Source organism: Callithrix jacchus, chromosome 16, assembly GCF_049354715.1.
Source record: "Callithrix jacchus isolate 240 chromosome 16, calJac240_pri, whole genome shotgun sequence".
In the NCBI taxonomy this organism is placed as follows: Eukaryota; Metazoa; Chordata; class Mammalia; order Primates; family Cebidae; genus Callithrix; species Callithrix jacchus.
Genome location: NC_133517.1, coordinates 65,526,831 through 65,551,452, shown reverse-complemented (window position 1 = coordinate 65,551,452; position 24,622 = coordinate 65,526,831).

Below are 24,622 nucleotides of genomic sequence, written 5' to 3'. Positions count from 1 at the left end.
CCATCATGACACATGTATACCTATGTAACAAACCTGCCCGTTCTGCACATGTATCCCGGAACTTAAAGTATAATTTTTAAAAAAGGAAAAAAAGTTCAACCCTACCTGAAAAACAAAAACAAAGGTGTTTGTCAAACTCATCCATTCACTTAAAGAAAACCATTTACGATACATCTGAAAGAAAGATGCTTACCTTTGGCTTTTATTGCTGGATTTCTATTCTTGGCTTCATAGGGTCCAATGAAGAAAAACACATTCTAATAAAATTTTCTCAATGTGCATGCACGCACGCGCGCACACACTCACACACACACACACACACACACACAAAATAGCTTGAGTTCTGAAACCAACCACACCTGTTTTCAGATTTTGTTCTGCCATTTACTATCTATGACATTGATACTCAGCCTCTCTCATTCTCATTTTCTTTTCTTTACTTGTTTTTAATCCAAATAATGCACAAACATAGTTTCAGAAGTCTGTTTCACCACTATAGATCTATCCTCCAGCTTCCCTGTCTCTATTTCCATCTCCTGAAAGAAACCACTTTCAGCTCTGTTGCTGCTGCTTTGGACATTTACCACCCATATGTGTAAAGGATAGGCCACATTTGCAAGTGCTTGATCCTTCTGTTTGGTGTGTTATCTGCTGACATCCCACTGCACAAGATAAGAATTTCCCTCCTGTCTATGCTCAGCCTCTTCTCCCCGTCCACCCCCCACCCCCCAATACAGGGACACTCACTCTCCCAGTACTATCTCCACTTCTTGTTTTTTTTTTTTTTTTGCTCTGTCACCCACACCCAGACTGGAGTGCATTGGCATGATCTCGGCTCACTGCAACCTCTGCCTCCTGGGTTGAAGCGATTCTCCTGATTCAGTCTCTGGAGTAGCTGGGATTACAGGCATGCACCACCATGCCCTGCTAATTTTTGTATTTTTAGTAGAGTAGATGTTTCACCATGTTGGCCAGGCTGATCTCAAACTCCTGACCACTTCTTGTTAGATCAATGATCCAGGTTGATATTATAATAACAATATATATAGTATTCACTGCTCAGCCACATAACACACAGTTACACTTCCATGGTGTTCAACTTTTGTTTTCTCTCATTTTTCATATGCTTAGTTTTATGTACAAAAGTCTGATTATTCAGGCACTGAAGAAAGTATATTCATCTTTCAACAGGGCCAACACATCCTGTGATCTAGCAGCTTCTTTTTCCCCTGGAAGCATCGCTGAAAGGGCTCTGACTCCCTGGTCCAAATTAGAGAGCTGCTTCCCAGGCTTACTGCACAGCTGCCATTCCGGAATAGCCCCATCATCAACTGGCAGACCCTCTTGCTTCTGTTCACATTAAATCAACTGCATAACTTGGATTACACCCTCATTTGGAGGGAGCTCATTCTCCAGTCATTATCCTGAGAAAGGATGCATTAGAGTGAGGTAAGTTTTCCAGATCCTCAATGTCTAAAAATGTTTTTTTTTCTCTTCTTTCACTTAATTAGTACTTTTTTCAGGTAAAAATTTTTCAATTGAAAATGGCCCTTCCTTAGAACTTTTGAAAATGTTATCCTGTTACCTACCAACTCCTAGTACTGAGGCTGAAAACAGGTACCCTCTTGACTCATGAGAACTGTTTTGGAGATTTGCAGGGGAGGGGCGTTCATTCATTGGGTTGGGCAGTTGGTTGTCCGTTTAACCTTCAGAAGCTTCTGGATTGTGTTTACATTCCAGATCCTATTCAGTCTAGAGATGCTCATTCATCATTTCTGAGAAACGTATTAATTACTTAATTAACTCATCCCCTTTATTCCTCTCTTTTCCCATTCTAAAATTTAGATTTAGGGCTTTCTGGCTTAATCCATTTTTTTTTCTTATCTTTCCCAATTAATCTCATTTTCCTTTGATCTATTTTCTGGAAAATTCCCTCTATTTTACAACCCTATTCATGAGGGTATTAGTTGCAATTTCATGTTTTAATTTCTAGGAGTAGTTTTTTTGTTTTTTTATTCTTTTACAAAGCACATTATTCTTATTTCATGAATCTGTTACATTTTTCTATTTCTTGGGAATACTAATTATAATTTTCGCTCTTCTTTTTAAATTTTCTCTACTCCCTAAATTGGCTGTTTCCTTCAAGTTTCACTTATCTTTTTGTGTCTCTCTTTCAGTCCAAGTTTTCTTCAAACCTGGTGGTCCATGGCTGTTCTTTCACTTCATGAGAGAGGCACTAAGGCTAACTGGGCAGAGCCTATCAGGCGATGGCCTGGATTTTTCCTTTGGGTCCTTCAATTGTTACTATTGTCGGGTTATTGCAAAGGAGACAGAAATTTTCCACTGTCACATGCCCCAATCTCCTGCAAAAAAAAAAACCTTCGCTGACATTATTCTCTGAAGAGAGTGGGGACTGGACTGCAGCTTCACTGTTCAGGATACCAGTGTCCAAATCCTCCCCTTCACTTCAGACCAGCGTTTTATAATGCAACCAAACCTGATGTTCCACAGATAAATCCCTCTGGTCAAATGTCTCCAGATAGAGTTTATCGCCAATCATTTTATTTATAGGAAGGGGGACAAAACCTAATCGTGCCAATGCTTCCTTTAAAAAATCAAAGAAGAAAATATTGAGGCAATCTTTCCACGTTTCAGCCAGTCTTCCTGTGGCTTACGCTCACTGAGTCTTTCCAGCCAGGGTTTGATTGCACAAAACGGCTTGTCTCTCGGCTTCCTCCTCTATGGCTTCCTCCTCTACAGGATTCAACTGTGTCTGATAAGGTCCCCCAGATGCCACTCACCATCAGCTTTCCAGCTCCCAGACCTGTGTTGGCACACCTGCATTACCTCTGTCGATGTTCTCTTGGTGTTTCAGGAATCAACCTTTTCCATTCCGCCATGTCCATGGCCACCATGGCAGACAGTATTTCCTTCACTGTATTTGAACAATGAAGGAAATACTGTTTGCTTATCTCCCTGGTTGAATTTGCAAAATGAACATAAAAATACTGATCTCAATTATTAGGGGTTACTATATTTTTTCAGCCTTAAAATTTCCATTTAGTTCTTTTTTAAATTTTATTTTTAATGGATGAAAACTGTACATTTTACTGGTGTTTTATATGATGTTTTAAAATATGTATACATTGTGGAACAGTAAAATCAACCTAATTAACGTCTGGATTACCTCACATACTTACTTTTTTTGTGATGGTAATGCTTAACATCTATTCTTTTAATAATTTTCAAATATGCAATACATTGTTATTAACTGGAGTCCCCATGTTGTACAATATATCTATCAAATTTATTCCTCCTGGCTAAGTAAAATTGTGTGCCTTTTCACCAGTATTTCCCCAAACCGCACCCCAACCCTAGCCTATGGTAACCACCATTCAAGTCTCTGCTTCTGTGGTCTCAGTCACTTTTTAAATAAAACTTCTGAAGATTATGTCAAATAAGTTTATGTGATGTTTTTAAATCTCAGTTCTTATGGTGCCACATCACAACTTTTCTTTACGTTTAGAAGTATTTTCTTTAGAATTTTCTATATATTGACTTTTAATTTGTACTAAAACAAAACAAAATTATTTAAAGAAAATTATTTTAAAGAAAACTTTATTTGACAATCGTTAATAGAAACTTAGCACGTAAGTATTAAACTAAAGAACAGGTGGCTAACTTCTGCTTGAAAGCCTCTCAGTTGCCATCACTCATGCATGTATCAAATTTAGGAAACAATGTGCATTTGTCAAATATTGAAAACAATGCCTGGCACATTGTGATTATACAATAAATGGGAGATGTGAACGAAAGTAATATTATATCTTTCAAGAATATTATCACATTCAATTCTCACAATCCTATGAAACAGGTTTTAGTCTCATTTTTATAAATAAGAAAACTGAGGCCCAGAAAAATGATGGAGTTCGACTAAAATCCCGTTGTCATCGCCAAAAAGTGGTGGAAATGGGATTTGAAATTTTATAGACCCTTGGGCACTGAATAGAAAAGTCTGTGCAGTGTGAATGCTTCTATGCAGGACAGAGAGAATCACAGCAGCAAGAGAAGGAACTCAGATTCAATAGAACTTTCTAGCAAAGAAGGACCAATTCTAGCTTTAGCTGCCGGTTTAGAAGCTACCAAAAGAAAGAAGTGTCTCACAGTTCATCGGCTACAGCTCCATCAAAATGTAGGTCCAGAAATAGAAACTCAGGAAGGTCATGTGACTTCACCAAGGTCACATAGAAAGTTAGCATCTTAGCAAGAATGGGGATCTCTATTTCTCAGCTCTCAATTTACTGTTTGATATTTGGTTGTTTGTATTTTCTCATTTCTTTTCATTACTTTAAATACCAGCCAAAATCTAATTACCTGGTCCTCGTCCAAAATGCCACCAGTCACCTGTGTCACTTTGCACAAAGGATCAATCTCTTTGTACCAACACAGGCCTAACAATAGCTGCCCTAACTTCCTCAGGTTTATTCAAGGTAACATTGATATAATAGACTAGAAAGATTAGAGCTTTTTTTTTTTCTTTTGAGACAGAGTCTCACTCTGTCACCCAGGCTGGAATGCAATGGCACGATCTCAGCTCACTGCAAACTTCACCTTCTGGGTTCAACCAATTCTCCTGTCCCAACCGCCCTAGCAGTTATGACTACAGGTGCATGCCACCAGGGTCAGCTGGTTTTTTGCATTTTTAGTGGAGTTGTGGTTGCACCATATTGGTTAGGCTGGTCTCAAATTTCTGACCTCAGGTGATCCACCCACCTTGGCCTCCCAAAGTGATGGGGTTATAGGCATGAGCCATCATGCCCATCTCAGAAAGAACTTTACAAGTTTAGAAGAGAGAAAAATAAATGATGATGATGATAGGAGGGAGATAGATAGATAGATAGATAGAGACAGGGTACCGTATGATCTGAATGTTTGTGTCCCCTTAAAATTCACATTTTGGAAACCTAATTACCAATGTGATGGTTTTATTAGGTGGGGCCTTTGGAAGGTGAATGGCATCAGTGCCCTTATGATGAAAAGAGACCTCAGAGAACTACCTCCCCTCTTTCACCCTGTGTGGCCACAAGAAGAAGGTCCCATCCACCAGGAAGCAGGCCCTTACCAGACTTCAAACTTGCCGATGTCTTATACTTGGACTTCAAGTCTTCAGAACTATGGCAAATAAATTTCTGTTGTCTATAAGCCACCTACTTTATAGCATTGGTTGTAGCAGCCCACAAGGATTAAGACTGAAGGGGAGAAAGAAAGGAAGAGAGGGAAGGAGGAAGGCCAGTTATTATTATTATAAGTATTCCTATTATTTTTTATTTCCATCAGGCAGATAATGCCAGCCTGGTCAGGGTGCTATCCATACCTGAAACAACCTGATTAACAGCACCATGACCTGGATAGCCTGTAAACCAAAGAGCTAAGTCAAAGTAGCCACATGCTGTTAAATTGAAACACTTCTTCGTTGTTGTAAACTTAGATCTTCATGACTTCTTGCCTCCTGCCACCCCTGTAGTATGCAGCTGATACACACCTTCTGGTGCTAGAAGAAAAGGCTGACTTTGCAAAGTTTTGCTCTGAATATGTGAATGTCCAACACAAGCTTCCCAGGGGCTGTCGGAAATGATCATGTGTCTCAGAAGGTTCCTTCATCCTTGTAAACCATCCTCTTCTCATGGGGCCTTGCAGGAGCTCTGTGAAAGTCTGGTTCGCTGAGTGAGGATTAGAATGCAGAATTATACATTTCTTCACTTTGGTTCCTCTTTGACGTAATCTTGCCAATTACTTAGGGTTGTATAACTTTCATTAGTCATCCTTTAATGTTTTCTTTTTGAATTCTATTACCAAATATTGTTCCATTAACTCTCTCTCATTTTTACTTTCATGAATATGCTTCATACAATTTGGCTTATTCTTGATGAAATAATCTTTCACACATTTCTTGAGCAATGTAGTTTAACAACATTTTAGCACCATAATAGGTACATAAACACAGTCCATTTTAAACAGTGTTAAAATACCATGTACAATTTATCTAAAGAGCATTATTTTATGAGCCAATAAATGTTTTTAGGCCCATGGCCACAAATCTGACTGTTAAAATGATTAACATTGAGTTTTTAATATAAGAATGTGTCAGTTTTACCCTCCAAGAAGTGAGAATGAGACACAGTAAGGAGTACAAGAAGTTTTCTGATGGTTATATTCATAAAAGATAAAAGGAGTGGAGAAGACAGAATTGGGCAGGGAGAACATAAGATTCTTGTCGTAGATCTGATAAAGTTTCAGCTGACTCTACAAGAAGTTTCAGAGCAAAGATTATTCATTATAGGAGGCCCTAGTACCCCTGTCTTGCTAGGTTATTGGCTGGAGCTGCCTGAGAAGAACATAGACTTGGCTCCAAAGCTAGGGCAGATGGTAATCAAGTTGACAGTTGGTCAGCATCTACATGCCAAGGAGAATGCAAAGGTACATGTGTGTTTAAAGTATACATATTTTAATGCAATTAATTTAATTGGAATTTTAAACTATTTTTACAGGCTCTGTAAGTGCTTTCTTCTATTAGCCTGATATGAAAAATTTGAACATAAAATCCACTCTAATCAGCCTCAGAGCTCACCTAAGAAACACAGTACCCTCAAATCACTGAAGAGAGAGAGAAAAGAAAACACTCACACTTGAAGTGGTTTTTCTTGGATCAAAGCTTTCCTTACCTGAGGCTTGAAAATAGTGTATCACCTTCTCCAGGTGGACCCAGATCCGGACAACAGGTGGCTTCCTGAGAACCATCGACATTTCTTCCCTGGTCAGTGCACCATTCTCAGTGTGTTTCCTTAGACAGTTTATACAACCGCACCTTATCACATTCGCCTTAAGAAAAACAGGAGAGAAGGAAAGACAGAAAAAAAGGAGTGAAAGGGAGGAAAAAAGAGAAAGAAAAAGAGGGAGACAGAACAGGAATGTTGTTTTACTCTCAAAATGGGTATTGAAACCCTCTTTTATGCCAGTAATTGTGCTTAATAATGGGCGATTAATATTTCATTTAAACCTATGAGTAGGTGTAATGTGGTACTGACAAGAATGTATATTTTGTGTATTTAAAGTGGAGAGCTCTATAAACGTTTATTTAGTTTACTTGTTCTGGATCTGAGCTCAAGTCCTGGATATCCTTATTAATTTTCTGTCTCGTTGATCTATCTAATATTGATGTTGAAGTCTCCCACTATCATTGTGTGGGAGTCTAGGAAGTCTAAGTCGCTTTATAGGTCTTATGTATCTGGGTGTTAGGATCGTTAACTCTTATTGTTGCAATGATCCTTTTACCACTATATCTTTGTTGCTTTAAAATCTATTTTATCAGATGCGAGAATTGCAACTCCTGCTTTTTATTTATTTATTTATTTATTTATTTATTTTTGCTCTCCATTTGGTTGGTAAATCTTTCTCCATCCCTTTGTTTTGAGTCTTTGTGTATCCTTGCATGTGAAATGGGTCTGGATGTAGCATACTGTTGGGTTTGGCTGTATCTTTTCATTGGGGGATTTGGTCGATTTAAATTTAGGATTACTGCCATTTGATGTTAACTGGCTGTTTTGTCCATTCATTGATGTAAATTCTTCTTTATGTTGATGCTCTTTACTTTTCGGTATGTTTTTAGAAAGGCTAATACTAGTTGTTCCTTTCTATGTGTAATGCTTCTTTCAGAAGTTCTTGTAAAGCAGGCCTGGTGGTAATAAAATCTCCGAGTACTTGCTTGTTCATAAAAGATTTTATTTTTCCTTCAGTTGTGAAGCTTAGTTTGGCTGGATATGAAATTCTGGGCTGAAAGTTCTGTTCTTTAAGGATGTTGAATATCGGCCCCCACTCTCTTCTGGCTTGTAGGGTTTCTGCTGAGAGATCTGCTGTAAGTCTAATAGGCTTCCCTTTGTAGGTAACCTGACCTTTCTCTCTGGCTGCCCTTAGTATTTTCTCCTTCCTTTCAACCCTGGTGAATCTAATGATTATGTGCCTTGGGGTTGCTCTTCTTGAGGAATATCTTTGTGGTGTTCTCTGTATTACCTGGGGTTGAATCTTGTCCTGCTTTGCTAGGTTGGAAAAGTTTTCCTGAATAATATTCTGAAGAGTATTTTCCAGCTTGGATTCATTCTCTCCATCACATTCAGGCACACCAATCCAACGTAGATTGGGTCTTTTCACATAGTCCCATATTTCTTGGAGACTTTGCTCATTCCTTTTTATCCTTTTTTCTCTATTCTTGTCTTCTCATTTTATTTCATTAAGTAGGTCTTCGACCTCTGATATCCTTTCTTCTGCTTGATCAATTCAGCTACTAAAACTTGTGCATATTTCGCTAAGCTCTCATGTTGTGTTTTTCAACTCCGTTAATTCATTTATATTCCTCTCTATATTGTCTATTCTTGTTAGCATTTTGTCAAACCTTTTTTCAAAGTTCTTAGTTTCTTTACATTGGGTTAGAACAAGTTCTTTTAACTCCCAAAAGTTTCTTATCATCCACCTTCTGAAGCCCACTTCTGTTAATGGAACACAGTCCTTCTCCATCAGGCCTTGTTCCATTGCTGATGAGGAAGTGTAATCCCCTGTACAGGGAGAGGCATTCTGATTTTGGGTATTCTCAGCCTTTTTAGGCTGATTTCTTCCCTTCATTATAAATTTATCCATCTGTCATCTTTACAATTACCACCTTTCTAATTAGGTTTCTGAGTGGACATCCAATTTATTGATTCCCAGCGCCAGAATCCGAGCAACCCACTGCGCTGGCCAAAACAGTGGCATTAAGACTGATGGTGCTCTTCTGCTCGGGAATCTCTGGTCTGGCTTCCTTCTTGAGTCCGTAATAGGTGACTCTGCCTTCCCGGAGCTCCAAACGTTGGTCAGAAGGGGAACCAGTCCCATTTACTCTGCACCAAGAGCTGTCGCACCGAGGCACTGGCAAAACCGCTGCTCTGGCCACAAGAGTCGTGCTGGCAACCCATGGGGCTCCTCCACTGGGAATCTTCTGGTCCATGAGTGACAAAAATTCGTCTGAAAGTGTGGCATCCTCTCGTTCTCTGTGCTTTCACTGGGAGCTACAATCCTGAGCTGTTAGCGATCAGCCATCTTGGATCTCTCTCCCTTTTTTTCTGATCAAAGAGTATGTAGCAGGGTTTAATGATTGCCCCCAAAACGAATGTCCATGCCCCATAAGCCTCCAGAAAATAAAAGAGTTTTTGTTCTCCCTTGATAGCACAATCAGTCAATGAGTCACTGAGTCAATATTCATTACCCATTTATTTAGTACCCAGTTCGATATTAATGTAAAAGAATAAACCTATACTTGGCATAACTTGGGACTGTGGCCTTATTTGGAAAAACAACCACTGAAATGTAATTAAGCCTCTTCATAAGAGATTATCCTGGATTATCTGGGTGGTCCCTAAATCCACCAAGATATGCATCCTTATAAGAGCTGAAAAAGGAGAAGACACAGAAAAGGCCAGGTCAAGACAGAAGCAGGAGTCAGAATTACGCCATCACAAGCTGTGTTAGGCCATTTCTACATTGCTGGAAAGAAATATCTGAGACTAGTTAGCTCAAAAGATAGTAGGTTTAATTTGCTTACAATTCTGCTGTCCAGGAAGCATGGTGCCAGCATCTGCTCAGTTTCTGGTGAGGTCTCAGGGAGCTTTTACTCATGGTGGCAAAAGGGGAGTAGGAGTCTCACATGGCAGGATCTAGGAGCAAGAGGTGTGATGAGAAGGTGCCACAATTTTAAACAGATCTCATGAGAACTCACCAACAGCACCAAGCCATGAGGGGTCTGCTCTCATGACCTAACAGTCGTCACCTTCAACAATGGGGATTACAATTCAACATGAGATTTTTCTAGGCATAGATTCTAATTATATCTTAAGCCAAGGAACTCCTGGAGCCACAAAAAGCCAACAGAGGATTCTCTCCTAGAGCTATCAGAGGAAGGATGGCTTGCTGACAGCTTGATTTTCAACTTGTAGCCAACAGAACCATGAGAGAACAAATTTCTGTTGCTTTAAGCCACCCAGATGATAATTTGTTACGGCAGTCACAAGAAGCTAATACAGATGTGGCAGAAAACAGGTTAGCTGATAAAGTCTTGTGCCAGAGCTGGAAAAATAGAACTTGTCAGCTCCTCATTACAAGCTCCAAAAGGTGTTTCAATGCCTCTTGCCTCTGAGTCTGGCACCTGGGATTTGGCAGCGAGCATTTGTCTCATGATCCCATGAATGGACATAGTTACTCTGAGTCAAAGCATTAGTCTGTGGTTTCTATCAGTGTGAAGTCTAAAAAATTAAGCAGTAAGAAATGGATGCTACCTCTTTTCCTGGGGAATAACGATCATCTAGCAGGCAGGAGGCACAGAGAGTAATATCACACAGGTCTCTGAAGTTCTCAGAGAAGGTATAATAGAGGTCTGGCTTTGGAATGAGGAGTCAAATGGGCAGTTGTATTAGGGGGAGCTAGGCTTTTTCCCTGGAGTGATAGAAAAATACATCTCTTAGCAAGAGCCCCAGAAAAGCTTATTACTTTCATAAAATAGTTTTCTTTCCTAGATGCTTGGTGAAGATTAAAAACAGAAGACAAATTGCACTCTGTTGCTTGCTTTTGTGTGTGCGACCAAAAAAATCCTGTAAAGATTCAATTAAAAAAAATCAATAATGTTTCCAGAAGGATCGTATGATCTGAAGTTTCCCAGTATAGAAACATAGTTTGGAGGAAGGGGAAGTAGCACAGAAGGCTTGCAGGATTATTAATTAAAGAAATTGGCTTAAGAGGAATCATACTTCCCTGAAGTGGCTCTGAATCATCAAGTCTGGGGGCTGGAGAAGGGACACTGGAGATCACTCTGTCATCTCCCAGCTTAAACACTAAACTAGAAAAATCCTTATCAGTTATTTTCCATAAGCCTCCATAAAATAAAAGAATTTTCATTGTCCCTCAACAGTGCAGCCAGTCAGTGAGTCATTGAGTCAATATTCATTGAGCATTTATTTAGCACCAAGTTTGATATTAATTGAAGAGAATAAACTTGTTCTTGGCATAACTTGGGCAGGAAGAAAAGAGGAGGCATTCTGGAACTTTAGCCTAGTAGGTTCTCATACCTCAGTCCTTGTTCTTCCCATCACTTATAGTTTTATTAGCCTCCATTCCTTCACCCGTAAAATGAGAATAAAATACTGCCGACTCCACATGATTGATGAGAGGATTACAAAAAAGAACATGGGCCTTAAAGTCAGACAGACTTGACCAAGATTTAGATCCCAGATTTTCCCTTTTATTGTCTTCGTGATTTTGTCAGTCTCTTAATACCTCTCGGATCAGTTTCCTCATCTAGAAAATGAACGAGCAAAATAACGAAGGGTTGTTATGGAAATCAGCGATAATTTACACAATTAGGTGAGCACGTGTCTAATAAATGAGCTACTGCTATTGTTGAAAGTACTTCATCAACTGTGAAGTTCTGTATAAATTTTGGAAATCACTGACTCCATCCAAAGCCTTCACTGTAATCCCCAAGCAATTGGTGTATTGGACTGCCCCAACTTGGGCATAATGGGCTTTCTTTTTTCCTCATTGCTTTTTCTTTCCCCATCCACTGCTGTCAACACCAGCGGAGATTTTCTAAGCCTCTTGCTGCACGTGTCCTCTTGCCTGACTGCTCAAGCCTGAGATGGAGCAGCTACAGCCCAGTTGTGATGTGACAAAAACTCACACATCTTTGTTGGCTACACAGTGGAAGTCTAAGGCTGCTGCACCACCAACCCTCTGCTTGGCAGTTCTTTCCTGCCTGATAGGCTTGTGGCAGATCAACATGTCCAGTGTCTAAGCAGACAGCCAATTAGTGCACACTCTTCTTCTCTTGCCACAGCTTTGCTTCAACAGGGATTCTCTGGAGTCCCTTATTCCTTGGATTGGGACAAGTTAGTAGAGTGTAAGCATTCTAATGTCTTCTCCCCTGTTGGCATAGAGGCAATACTTGTGTCACCGTCAATATGCTCCTCTTAAAGATCCCAAAGACTCCTGCCTCCTGTAACCATCTTTATTCATAGAGAGGGAAGACAATGGGGTTGCAAAAAGAATGACTAGCATGTCAAATCCAGCTAAGATAATTTTTTTATTGTATTTTAGATTCTGGGGTACACGTGCAGATCATGCAGGATTGTTGAATAGGTACATACATGACAATGAATGTACTGCTGCCTCCATGTCCCCATCACCTTTATCTGGCATTTCTCCCCATGTTATACTTCCCCAACCTCCCTATCCCCCACTGCCCCTCCCCTAGACCCCTCCAACGGACCCCAGTGTGTGATGTTTCCCTCCCTGTGTCTATGTGTTCTCATTGTTCAACACCCACCTATGAGTGAGAACATGTGGTGTTTGTTTTTCTGTTCTTGCGTCAGTTTGCTGAGAATGATGGTTTCCAGATTCATCCATGTCCCTAAAAAGAATACAAACTCATCATTTTTTATGGCTGCCTAGTATTCCAAGCTACTTCTTAATATGCCTAAGAGAGATATCTGAACCCACTTTCTGTTGGCTCCTTAGTGCTGCTCTTTACTTGTTGTCATTCTCAGATTCGGGTCTTGGATGTCAATTCACCCAGCATCCTATGATACTTGACTCACTGTTGAATAGACCACGGGGCCTGAACATGATGGCAATATCAGTACTCTGCAGTTTTTGTTGTTGTTGTTATTGTTTTCCTTCCAACTTTTAGTTTAGGCTCAGGAGATACATGTGCAGGTTTATTACATAGGTAGGTTATATGTCACTGGGGTTTGGTATAAAACTCATTTCATCACCTAAGTAGTTAGCATAGTACCTGATACGTAGGTTTCTGCTCCTCACCCTCCTCCCACACTCCACCCTCAGGTAAGCCTCGATGTCTATTGTTTCTCCCTTTGTGTTCCTATGTACTCAAGGTTTAGCTCCCACTTATAAGTACGAACATGTTTCTGTTCCTGCATTAATTCCCTTGTGATGACTGTCAGCTGCATTCATGTTGCTACAAAAGACATGACTCTTTTATTAGTTATGGCTGCATAGTATTCCATGGTGTATAGATACATTTTCTTTATCCAGTCCACTGTATCATCTAGATGGATTCCATGTCTTTGCTATTGTGAAAAGAACTGTGATAAAGATAACGTGTACACATGTCTTTATAGCAGAACAATTTTTATTCCTCTGAGTATACAACCAGTAACGGGATTGCTGGGCTGAATAGTAGTTCTGCTTTAAGTTATTTGAGAAATCTCCAAACTGCTTTCCATAGTGGCCAAGCTAAGAACTCCCATCAGCAGTGTATAAGATTTCCCTTTTCCTTGAAACCTCGCCAACATCTGTTACTTTTTCACTTTTTCATAGTAGCCATTCTAACTGGTGTGAAGGGATATTTCACTGTGGTTTTGATTTGCATTTTTCTAATGATTAGTGATGTTGAGCATTTTTTCTATTTTTTTCATTTTATAATTCTTTTTTTAATTGCACTTTAGGTTCTGGGGTACATGTGCAAAACATGCAAGATTGTTGCATAGGTACATACATGGCAATGTGTTTTGCTGCCTCCATCTTCCCATCACCTATATCTGGCATTTCTGCCCTGTTAACTATCCCTAACCTCATTATCCCCTGCTGTCCATCCCCTATTCCGACCCCAGTGTGTGATGCTTCCCTCCCTGTGTCCATGAGTTCTCATTGTTCACCACCTGTCTATGAGTGAGAACATTCAGTGTTTGTTTTTTGTTCTTGTGTCAGTTTGCTGAAAATGATGGTTTCCAGATTAATCCATGTCCCTATAAAGGACACAAAATCATCGTTTTTTTTGGTTGCATTGTATTCCATGGAGTATATGTGTCACATTTCCCTGTCCAGTCTATCATCGATGGGCATTTGGGTTGTTTCCAGGTCTTTGCTCTTGTAAACAGTGCCACAATGAACATACAGTGCATGTGCCTTTATGATAGAACAATTTATAATTCTTTGGATATAACCCAGTAATGGGATTGCTAGGTCAAATGGAATTTCTATTTCTAGGTCCTTGAGGAATCGCCACACTGTCTTCCACAATATTTGAACTAATTTACACTCCAACAGTGTAAAAGTGTTCCTATTTCTCCATATCCTCTCCAGCATCTGTTGTCTCCAGATCTTTTAATGATCACCTTTCTACTTTCTACACAAGGCTAGCCAGTTTTCCTAACACCATTCTAACTGGCATGAGATGGTATCTCAATGTGGTTTTGATTTGCATTTCTCTAATGACCAGTGATGATGAGCATTTTTTCATATGTTTGTTGGCCTCATATATGTCTTCTTTTGAAAAGTGTCTGTTCATAACCTTCAGCCACTTTTGAATGGGTTTGTTTGTTTTCTTCTTGTAAATCTGTTTTAGTTCTTATAGATTCTGGATATAAGTCCTTTGTCAGATGGGTAGATTGCAAAATTTTTTCCTATTTTGTTGGTTGCTGGTTCACTCTAATGATTGTTTCTTTTCTGTGCAGAAGCTCTTTAGTTTAATTAGATCTCATTTGCCTATTTTGGCTTTTGTTGCCAATGCCTTTGGTGTTTTAATCATGAAATTCTTGCCTATGCCTATGTCCTGAATGGTTTTGCCTAGGTTTTCTTCTAGGGTTTTTATGATGTTAGGCCTTATGTTTAAGTCTTTATTCCATCTGGAGATAATTTTAATGTAAGGTATCAAAAAGGGATCCGGTTTCTACTTTCTATACAAGGCTAGCCAGTTTTCCTAACATCATTTATTAAACAGGAAATCCCATCCCCATTGCTTGTTTTTGTCAGTTTTGTCAGATATTAGATGATTGTAGATGTGTGGCATTGCCTCTGAGGCTTCTGTTCCATTCCATTGGTCTATATCTCTGTTTTGGTACCAGTACCATGCTGTTTTGATTACTGTAGCCTTGCAGGATAGTTTGAAATCAGGTAATGTGATGCCTCCAGCTTTGTTCTTCTTGCTTAGGATTGTCTTGGCTATGTGGGCTCTCTTTTGGTTCCATATGAAGTTTAAGGTGGTTTTTTCCAGTTCTGTGAAGAGGGTCATAGGTAGCTTGATGGGAATAGCATTGAATCTATAAATTACTTTGGGCAGTGTGGCCATTTTCACAATATTGATTCTTCCTAACCATGATCATGAAATGTTTTCCATTTATTTGTGTACTCTCTTATTTCCTTAAGCAGTGGTTTATAGTTCTCCTTGAAGAGGTCCTTTACATCCTTTGATAGTTCTATTCCTAGGTATTTTATTCTCCTTGTAGCAATTGTGAATGGCAGTTCATTCTTGATTTGGCTCTCTTTAAGTCTGTTATTGGTTAATAGGAATGCTTGTGATTTCTGCATGTTGATTTTGTATCCTGAGACTATCCTGAAGTTGCTTATCAGTTTCAGGAGCTTTTGGGCTCAGATGATGGGGTCTTCTAAATATACAATCATGTCATCTGCAAATAGAGACAATTTGATTTCCTCCTTTCCTAATTGAATACCCTTTATTTCTTTTTCTTGCCTTATTGCTCTGGCTAGAAGTTCCAATACCACATTGAATAGGAGTGGTGAGAGAGGGCATCCTTGTCTAGTGCCAGATTTCAAAGGGAATGCTTCCAGTTTTTGCCCATTCAGTATGATATTAGCTGTGGATTTGTCCTAAATAGCTTTTATTATTTTGAGATATGTTCCATTGATTCCTAGTTTATTCAGAGTTTTTAGCATAAAGGGCTGTTGAATTTTGTCAAAGGCCTTCTCTGCATCTATTGAGATAATCATGTGTTGTTTTTTTCTTGGTTCTGTTTTTGTGGTGGATTACATTTATAGACTGGGGTATGTTGAATCAGCCTTGCATCCCCAGGATGAAGCCTACTTGATCATGATGGATAAGCTTTTTGATGTGCTGTTGCAATCAGTTCGCCAGTATTTTATTGAAGATTTTGCATCTATGTTCATCATGAATATTGACCTGAAGTTCTACTTTTTTGTTGAGTCTCTGCCGGGTTTTGGTATCAGGATAATGTTGGTCTCATAAAATGATTTGGGAAGGATTCTTTTTTTGAATTGTTTGGAATAGTTTCAGAAGGAGTGGTACCAGCTTCTCTTTGTATGTCTGGTAGAATTCAGTTGTGAACCCATTTGGACCTGGGCTTTTTTTAGTTGGTAGGCTATTAATTGCTGCCTCAACTTCAGATCTTGTTATTGGTCTATTCAGGGTTTTGACTCCTTCCTGGTTTAGGCTTGGGAGAGTGCAAGTGTCCAGGAATTTAGTAATTTCTTCCAGGTTTACTGGTTTGTATGCATAGAGTTGTTTGTAGTAATCTCTGATGGTAGTTTGTATTACTGTGGAATTAGTGGTGATATCCCCTTTATCACTTTTTATTGCATCTATTTGATTCTTCTCTCTTTTCTTTTTTATTAATCTGGCGAGAGGTCTATTTTGTGGATTGTTTCAAAAACCCAGCTCCTGGATTTATTGATTTTTTGAAGGGTTTTCTTGGTGTCTCTGTCTTTTTCAGTTCTGCTCTGATCTTAGTTATTTCTTGTCTTCTGCTAACTTTTGAGCTTTTTTTAATCTTACTCCTCTAGCTCTTTCCGTTTTGATAAGATGTCGATTTTAGATCTTTCCTTGCTTCTCATGTGGGCATTTATTGGTATAAATTTTCCTCTAGACACTGCTTTAAATGTGTCCCATAGATTCTGGTATGTTGTGTCTTCATTTTCATTGGTTTCAAAGAACACCTTTACTTCTGCCTTCATTTCATTGTTTATCCAGTCAACATACCAGAGCCAGTTGTTCTGTTTCCATTAAGTTGTGTGGTTCTGAGTTAGTTTCTTTATCCCAAGTTCTAATTTGATTGCACTGTGGTCTGAGAGACTCTTTGTTATGATTTCCATTCTTTAGCATTTGCTGAGGAGTGATTTACTTCCAGTCATGTGGTCAATTTTAGAGTAGGTGTGATGTGGTGCTCAGAAGAATGTATATTCTGTGGATTTGGGGTGGAGAGTTCTGTATATGTCTATTAGGTTTGCTTGGTCCAGATCTGAGTTCAAGTAACGGATATCCTTATTAATTATCTGTCCTGTTGGAGTGTTAAAGTCTCCCACTATTACTGTGTGGGAGTCTAAGTCTCTTTTTAGGTCGTTAAGAACTTGCTTTATGTATCTGGGTACATAAAGCAAGTTCTTAACAACTGTACTAGATATATACGCACCCAATACAGGAGTGTGTATATATCTAGTACAGTTGGCTGTCCTTGTTGCATTGTCTTTTTTGATCTTTGTTGGTTTAAAGTCTATTTTATCTGAGATTAGGATTGCAACTCCTGCTTTTTTTTTTTTTTTTTTTTTTTGCTTTCCATTTGCTTGGCAAACCTTCCTCCATCCCTTTATTTTGAGCCTATGTGTGTCCTTGCAAGTCAGATGGCTTTCCTGAATACAGCACACCAATGGGTTTTGACTTTTTATCCAATTTGCCAGTCTGTGTCTTTTGATTAGGGTATTTAGCCCATTTACATTTAAGGTTAATATTGTTATGTGTGAATTTGATCCTGCCATTTTGATGCTAGTTGGTTGTTTTTCCCATTAGTTGATGCAGTTTCTCCATTTTGTTGATGCTTTTTACCATTTGGTACATTTTTGGAGTGGTTGGTACTGGTTGTTCCTTTCTATGTTTAGTGCTTGTTTCAGGAGCTCTTATAAGGTAGGCCTGGTGGTGACAAAATCTCTCAGCAATTGCTTGTCCATAAAATATTTTAATTCTCCTTCACTTATGAAGCTTAGTTTGGCTGGATATGAAATTCTGGATTGAAAGTTCTTTTCTTTAAGGATGTTGAATATTGGCCCCCACTCTCTTCTGGCTTGTAGGGTTTCTGCCAAGAGATCCACTGTAAGTCTAATGAGCTTCCCTTTGTGGGTAACCTGACCTTTCTCTCTGGCTGCGCTTAGCATTTTTTTTTTCCTTCATTTCAACCCTGGTGAATCTGACAATTATGTGCCTTGGGGTTGCTCTTCTTGAGGAATATCTTTGTAGCGTTCTCCATATTTCCTAGACTTGAATATTGCCCTTCCTTGCTAGGTTGGGGAAGTTCTGCTGGATAATATCCTGAAGAGTGTTTTCCAGCTTGGATTCATTCTCTCCATCACATTTAGGTACACCTATCAAACATAGATTAGCTCTTTTCATATAATCCCATATTTCTTGGAGCCTTTGTTCATTTCTTTTTACTCTTTTTTTCTCTAATCTTGCCTTCTTGTTTTATTTAATTGAATTTATCTTCAATCTCTGATATCCTTTCTTCTGCTTCAACGATTCAGCTATTGAAACTTGTGTATGCTTTGTGAAGTTCTTGTGTTGTGTTTTTTTAGCTCCGTTAAGTCATTTATAGTCTTCTTTAAGCTGCTTATTCTCATTAGCATTTCGTCAAATCTTTTTTCAACGTTCTCAGTTTCTTTGCATTGGATTAGAACATGTTCTTTTAGCTCAGAGAAGTTTATTATTACCCACCTTCTGAAGCCTGTTTCTGTCAATTTATCAGACTCATTCTACATCCAGCTTTGTTCCTTTGCTTATTATGAGCTGTGATCCCTTGGAGGAGGAGAAGCATTCTGGTTTTGGGTATTTTCATCCTTTTTGCACTGGTTTCTTCCCATCTTTGTGGATTTATCTACCTGTCGTCTTTGTAGTTCTTGACTTTTGGATGGGGTCTCTGAGTGGATGTCCTTTTTGTTGATGATGAAGTTCTTTCTTTCTGTGTTTTAGTTTTTCTTCTAACAGTCAGACCCCTTGGTTGTAGGACTGCTGGAGGTCCACTCCAGACTCTGCTTGCCTGGGGGTCATCTGTGGCTGCTGCAGAACAGTAAGCGTTGCTGCCAGTTTCTTCTTCTGTTTTCTTCATCCCAGAAGGATGCCTGCCAGATGTCAGCCTGAGCCCTCCTTTATGAGGTGACTCTTTGGATCTCTGGGGATCAGGGACCTGCTTGAGGAGACAGTCTGTCCCTTATTGGAGCTCAAGTGCTGATCTGTGAGCTCTATTGTTCTGTTCAGAGCTGCTGGGCAGGCATGTTTAAGTCTGCTGCAGCGGAACTCAAACTGCCTTTATTCCCAGGTGCTCTGTCCTGGGAAGGTGGGGCTTTATTTATGAGTTCCTGATGTGCTGCTGCCTTTTTTCAGAGCTTCCCTGCCCAGAAAGGGGGTAGCCTAGTCACAGTCTGCCAGCAGAAGCATTACTGAGCTCTCACGGGCTCTGCCTAGCTGCTGTGTGAACTTCCTTTAGGTTTTGTTTATAGAGGTATAGTTAGAACTGCCTCGGTAATGGCGGTCTGCCTCAGTAATAGCAGACTGCCTTGGTAATGGTGTACTGTCTCAGTAATGGCAGCTGCCCTTCCCCCAACAGAGCTGCACTGTCCTGGATCCAGCTGCACTTGCTGCAAAACTCTCAGTCAAGAGTGGTCTTTGTTGGGGTGGGACCTGCCTAGCCTGGTCTGGCTCCCTGTTTCAGCTCCCTTTTTTTTCAGTTGAATGGGCAGCTCTGCCTCCCAGGTGTTCCAGGTGCCAGTTGAAATGGCTGCCTGTATTTGTTTGAGTTTTTGTGTGGAGACCCACTGCACTGGCTGAAACAGCCATGCTGAAAACTCCTGGTGCTTTTCCACCTGGGAATCTCCTGGTCTGTGGGCAGTAATAACTCATTTGGAAATGCAGTGTTCACTTGCCCTCTGCATTGTACTCACTGGGAACTGCACTCCAGAGCTGTTCTTATTCCACCATCTTGGATCCACTTCTGTCAATGTTGAGCATTTTTTTTTATATGCTTGTTGGCCATGTGTATGTCTTCTTTTGAAAAGTATCTGTTTATGTCCTTTGCCTGTTTTTTACTGGAGTTGTTTGTTTTATGCTTGTAAATTTGTTAAAGCTTTTTATAGACATTTGTTGGATGCACAGTTTGCAAATATTTTCCCCCATTCTGTAGGTTGTCTGTTTATTCTACTGATAGTTTCTTTTGCTGTAATGAAGCACTATAGTTTAATTAGGTCCCACTTGTCTATTTTTTATTTTGTTGCTAATGCTTTTGGAGTCTTTGTCATGAAATCTTTACCAAGACCTATGTTCAGAATGGTATTTTCTAGGTTTTCTTCTAGGGATTTTATAGTTTGGGGTTCTAAATTTAAGTTTTTAATAAATCTTGAGTTGATTTTTGTGTATGGTAAAAGGAAGGGGTCCAGTTCCAATCTTCTGCATATGTCTTGCCAGTTATCTCAGCACCATTTATTGAATAGGGAGCCATTTTCCCATTGGGTGTTACTGTCAACTTTGTCAAAAGTCAGATGCTTGCAGGTGTGTGGCTTCATTTATGGGTTCTCTAACCTGTTCCCTTGGTCTATGTATCTGTTTTTGTACCAGTACCATGCTGTTTTGTTTACTGTAGCCTTGAGGGGTAAACATAAAGGGGAATTTATCCAAGGGTCCTTATATAGACATTCTTTTTTTTTTCTTTAACAAGGCCAGAATTATAAAGTCACAAAATAATACATTCAGGGCTAACATATATTTAGCTCTAAGTCCACAAAAACACTCAGATTCTTTCCCATCATCTACTCTATCTTTGATCAGCTTCTCTAATTTTGGCTTGAGAAGCCAATTACTACTAATCAATAGACTACACTCCTAATCAAATATTAGCAAATTTTTCCTCACAGTTATTCTGTGAAGTAGTCATTGTTATTGTTTCCTTCTTATGAATTAAAGAAACACAACCTCTGAAAAATTAGAATGCTAGGTGATCCCAAAACTTATGCATGAAATAGAGCCTTTTCTGATTCCATCATTTATAGTCCCTTCACCTAATGATGACTGCCTTAATTATACTTCCACATTATTCCCAGAATTTGCTTTCTTGAGACAACAAAATATAGGACAAGAGGATAAGAATGGTCTTGGATGGATTGTACTGCTAATACAGATTCTACTACTCACCAGCTCAGCCACAGAACGCCATTGATCTCTCTGAAGTAGTTCCTTTATTTAAAAATGAATCAGGGGGATGTCTACATTGAAAGTGGTAAATGCTAAATAAATTAACACTTATAAAAAGTGCTTCATGTGAAGCTTTTAACTTTATTGCATCAGGATATTGAGTTCTAGGTAGAGAGTTTCTCCACTCGCAGGTTTCAAATAAATTAACCCATGAATTCTTTTAATACTAAAATGGGCTCATTTTGAATGTTCAGATACCTGATTTACTTGGAATGTATGGTATGAAATATGGATCTGCCTTTAGCTTTGCTTAAATATCTATTCATTTCAAATGTTTTTAATTAAAATGTTTGTTAATTCAAAAGAATGTATTAAAAACCCCTCCCCAAAAAGAGGAAAAAAAATGCTGTGTAAACAGCAAAGCAATTTTTGAAAGTTAGCTACTATTTTCATTATCTCTGCAGAGTCTCACCAGTTTCTTCACCTTGCTCTCCCCACATCATATGTGGTTTTAGAGCTCTTAGCTCTCTCCCCAATCCTGGTCATTAACTGTGCCTCTGACAAAACTGAAGACTTTTCAAGGGTTCATTCATTTTTTTTGAATGAACTTCATTCATTTTTTTCTTCCACAATTCCCAGAGTACCATCACACACAGAGTACACACACAGCAAATGTGCAACAAATTAACTAAATGATGACTTCTCTCATACACTGCTCTTGGAACTATAAAGTACACACCTATTTTGGAAAACAGTTTAGCAGGATCTACTGACATTAAATCTACATGTACCCAATAACAAAGCAATTCCATTTCTAGGTGTATATGCAACAGAAATGCTTACATATGTGCTAGAAAAAAATCCTCTGATAGTAATACTAAAATCGCCAAAAACTAAACATGAATCAAATATCTCTATATAGTCGAAGAGATAAATAAAATGCAGTATATTTCCAAAATGGAATTTTATACATCAGTGAGAATTATAAATACATGCAAAAACATGGATAAATCTCACAAATGTACTGTTGAGCAAAAGAAACCAGTTACAAAAGATATTGTACAATTTCATTTATATAAAGTTTATAAACAAGTAAAATCAATCTATGTTGTTAGAAGCTGGGATGGTAGTTATCTTTGGGGGTAGCTAGGAAGGTGCTATATGGAGCTTTTGGTACCAATCATATTCTGTTTCTTCATCTAGGTTCTGTTTACATAGATCTGTTCAACTTGTGAAAACTTACAGAGTTTTGCAGTTTTCTACATGTATGTTTTGTATCAACAGAAAGGTTTAAGAAAGAAAAGTAGGTTAATGAATGAATAAATGAGAAAAACATGATGGAAAATAGTACAATTTTTGATAGAGGTGAAGATTTGAAAAGACCCAGAATAGTATATATGAGACCTTCCATAATATTGTTTTCCACTTTTCTAGCCTCTCACTTCTGTAGTATCTTCCATACAATGTTTCTAGCAATACAAAAGTATCAGGGTATAATTGTATGGCATTCACTGCAAGTTCACTGCAAATTCTCCAATTATCTTGGATTCCGTGACCCTTTAGCATATGATGTTGAATCCATCCAAGCTAGTCCTGCTAAACAATTAGGTTCAAATATTTGTTTTAACCTGTTTTTTTTCTTCTAGAATATGTGGATTTGCTTTTCCTTTTATGCACGAATTAAGAAACAAAAGAACCTCAACCACCTACTACTTAAACTGTGTCAAAAGTTGATTCACACTGGGCGCAGTGGCTCACACCTGTAATCCAGCACTTTGGAAGGCTGATGAGGGCGGATCACAAGGTCAGGAGCATGAGACCATCCTGACCAATATGGTGAAACCCCATCTCTACTAAAGTACAAAAAAGTTAGCTGGGCATGGTGGTGCATGCCTATAGTCCCAGCTACTTGGAAGGCTGAGGAAAGGGAATTGCTTGAACCCAGGAGGTGGAGGTTGTAGTGAGCCAAGGTGGGGCCACGGTACTCCAGCCTGGTGACAGAGCAAGACAAAAAAGGAAAAGAGAGAGAGAGAGAGAGAGAAAAGAGGAAGAGAAAAGAAGCAAATGCAGAGGCCAAGAAAATGCAGATAATGTATGCATTTTTGTCTCCTGACAGCATTATCCCATCAGTGGCTTTATCCCTATCTTTTATGTCATTTCTGAAACCTGGGTGGCTGTCATACAAAGTGACCCCTGGCCAATTATTCCTTGATCAGCTGAAACATGTGATATCTGTTTCTTTCATTTGCTAGCAAGCAAGGAAGGGATACTCAATCAGACAGCAGAGAAAGACTTGTATTGGTAACTACCATCTTCAGAGTTGATTGATTTATTGTGGACTTGTAAGATTACAATAGCAATCAAATGATCATCCAGGTCTAGGACTGTATCCTGGTGTGCGTGCTTCTTTGTTTTCTCTGCTACTACTATTCCCAACTTAATTGTTTGATTTCAGAGCTATGTCTTGTTTCTAGATACAAAAATCAACTTATTAGGTCCTGGAGGAGAATGACAATGTTCTTCAGGGAGTTTAGCAGCTCTTGCATATTTTTGCAAGTGTGCTAAGTAGTGGAGATAAATGCTTTTATCCTAACCCCCAAGACCTTATCTCTTGCTCTCTGCCCACATTTCTAACTAATACTCAAGTTTTCCTTATTTAACTGAGGTTTCCCAGACCACTCCAGGGAGTTCTAGGGGCTTTAGGTTTGTGCTACTTTTAGTACTTTGCACCTAATTAGGTTAAAGGCTGTTAGCTCCAATTTTGACTTACCAGCCCACATGTCTTTCTGCTCTCACAAGATTCTCCATCTCTCACAGAAAGAGAATGATTACCACAAGGTACCTGTTACATATAGCATATGTCCTTGGCATTCCAAAAATGTCTGTTGAAATAGCCCCAGTGTTGAAAAATTCTCATTGAGAAAAATGAAAAAGCTTAGCAAAGTCAAAATATAATGTGTTTCAATTTTTCTGTCACTCTGTCACAGAAGGAAAACAGGCTAGTTTGATGTTATTGATTCTCCACAAAGCCCTCATGTTTTTCACCCAAAACTCTGTGCTCTTATGGCTATTTAGGAATTGATTCCTGGTGAGATATGCAGTTTGTTTGTTTGCTTCACAGTATGACATGCTGATTGATCCATATCACAATGCATCATCGTGTCTATGCTTTCATGAGAATGGACTTCCAATTGCTCCTTTTGTATGCTTTGATCACCTCTCTCAAGCTTCATGAATCATTTACAATTATTGCAAGTGGTTGCCATGCTCCTATTTGACCTTGGGTAAACTGGACCTTCCAATTAAAATGCATTTCACTTACTTAAAATGTAACCAAGATTCCTCAGGTCAAATCAGCATAGTGGTTAAAAATAGGAGTTTCTTAACACCAATAAAACAGCATATTTCTGCTTCCTCTTTACACACTACTATGGTTCCCATCTGATGCAAATTCCTCCCCACACAGTATCCCTGGGGGCCACTGAAAATGTCACCAGATGTTTGCAAACAAACTCTCTGGGGCCCATCATGTTCCTCCTCTCCCACTCCTCTGCTTTGATGTGTCCTGTTTTGGCCAGCCACAAAAGCGTCATGAAGCTGCCTATG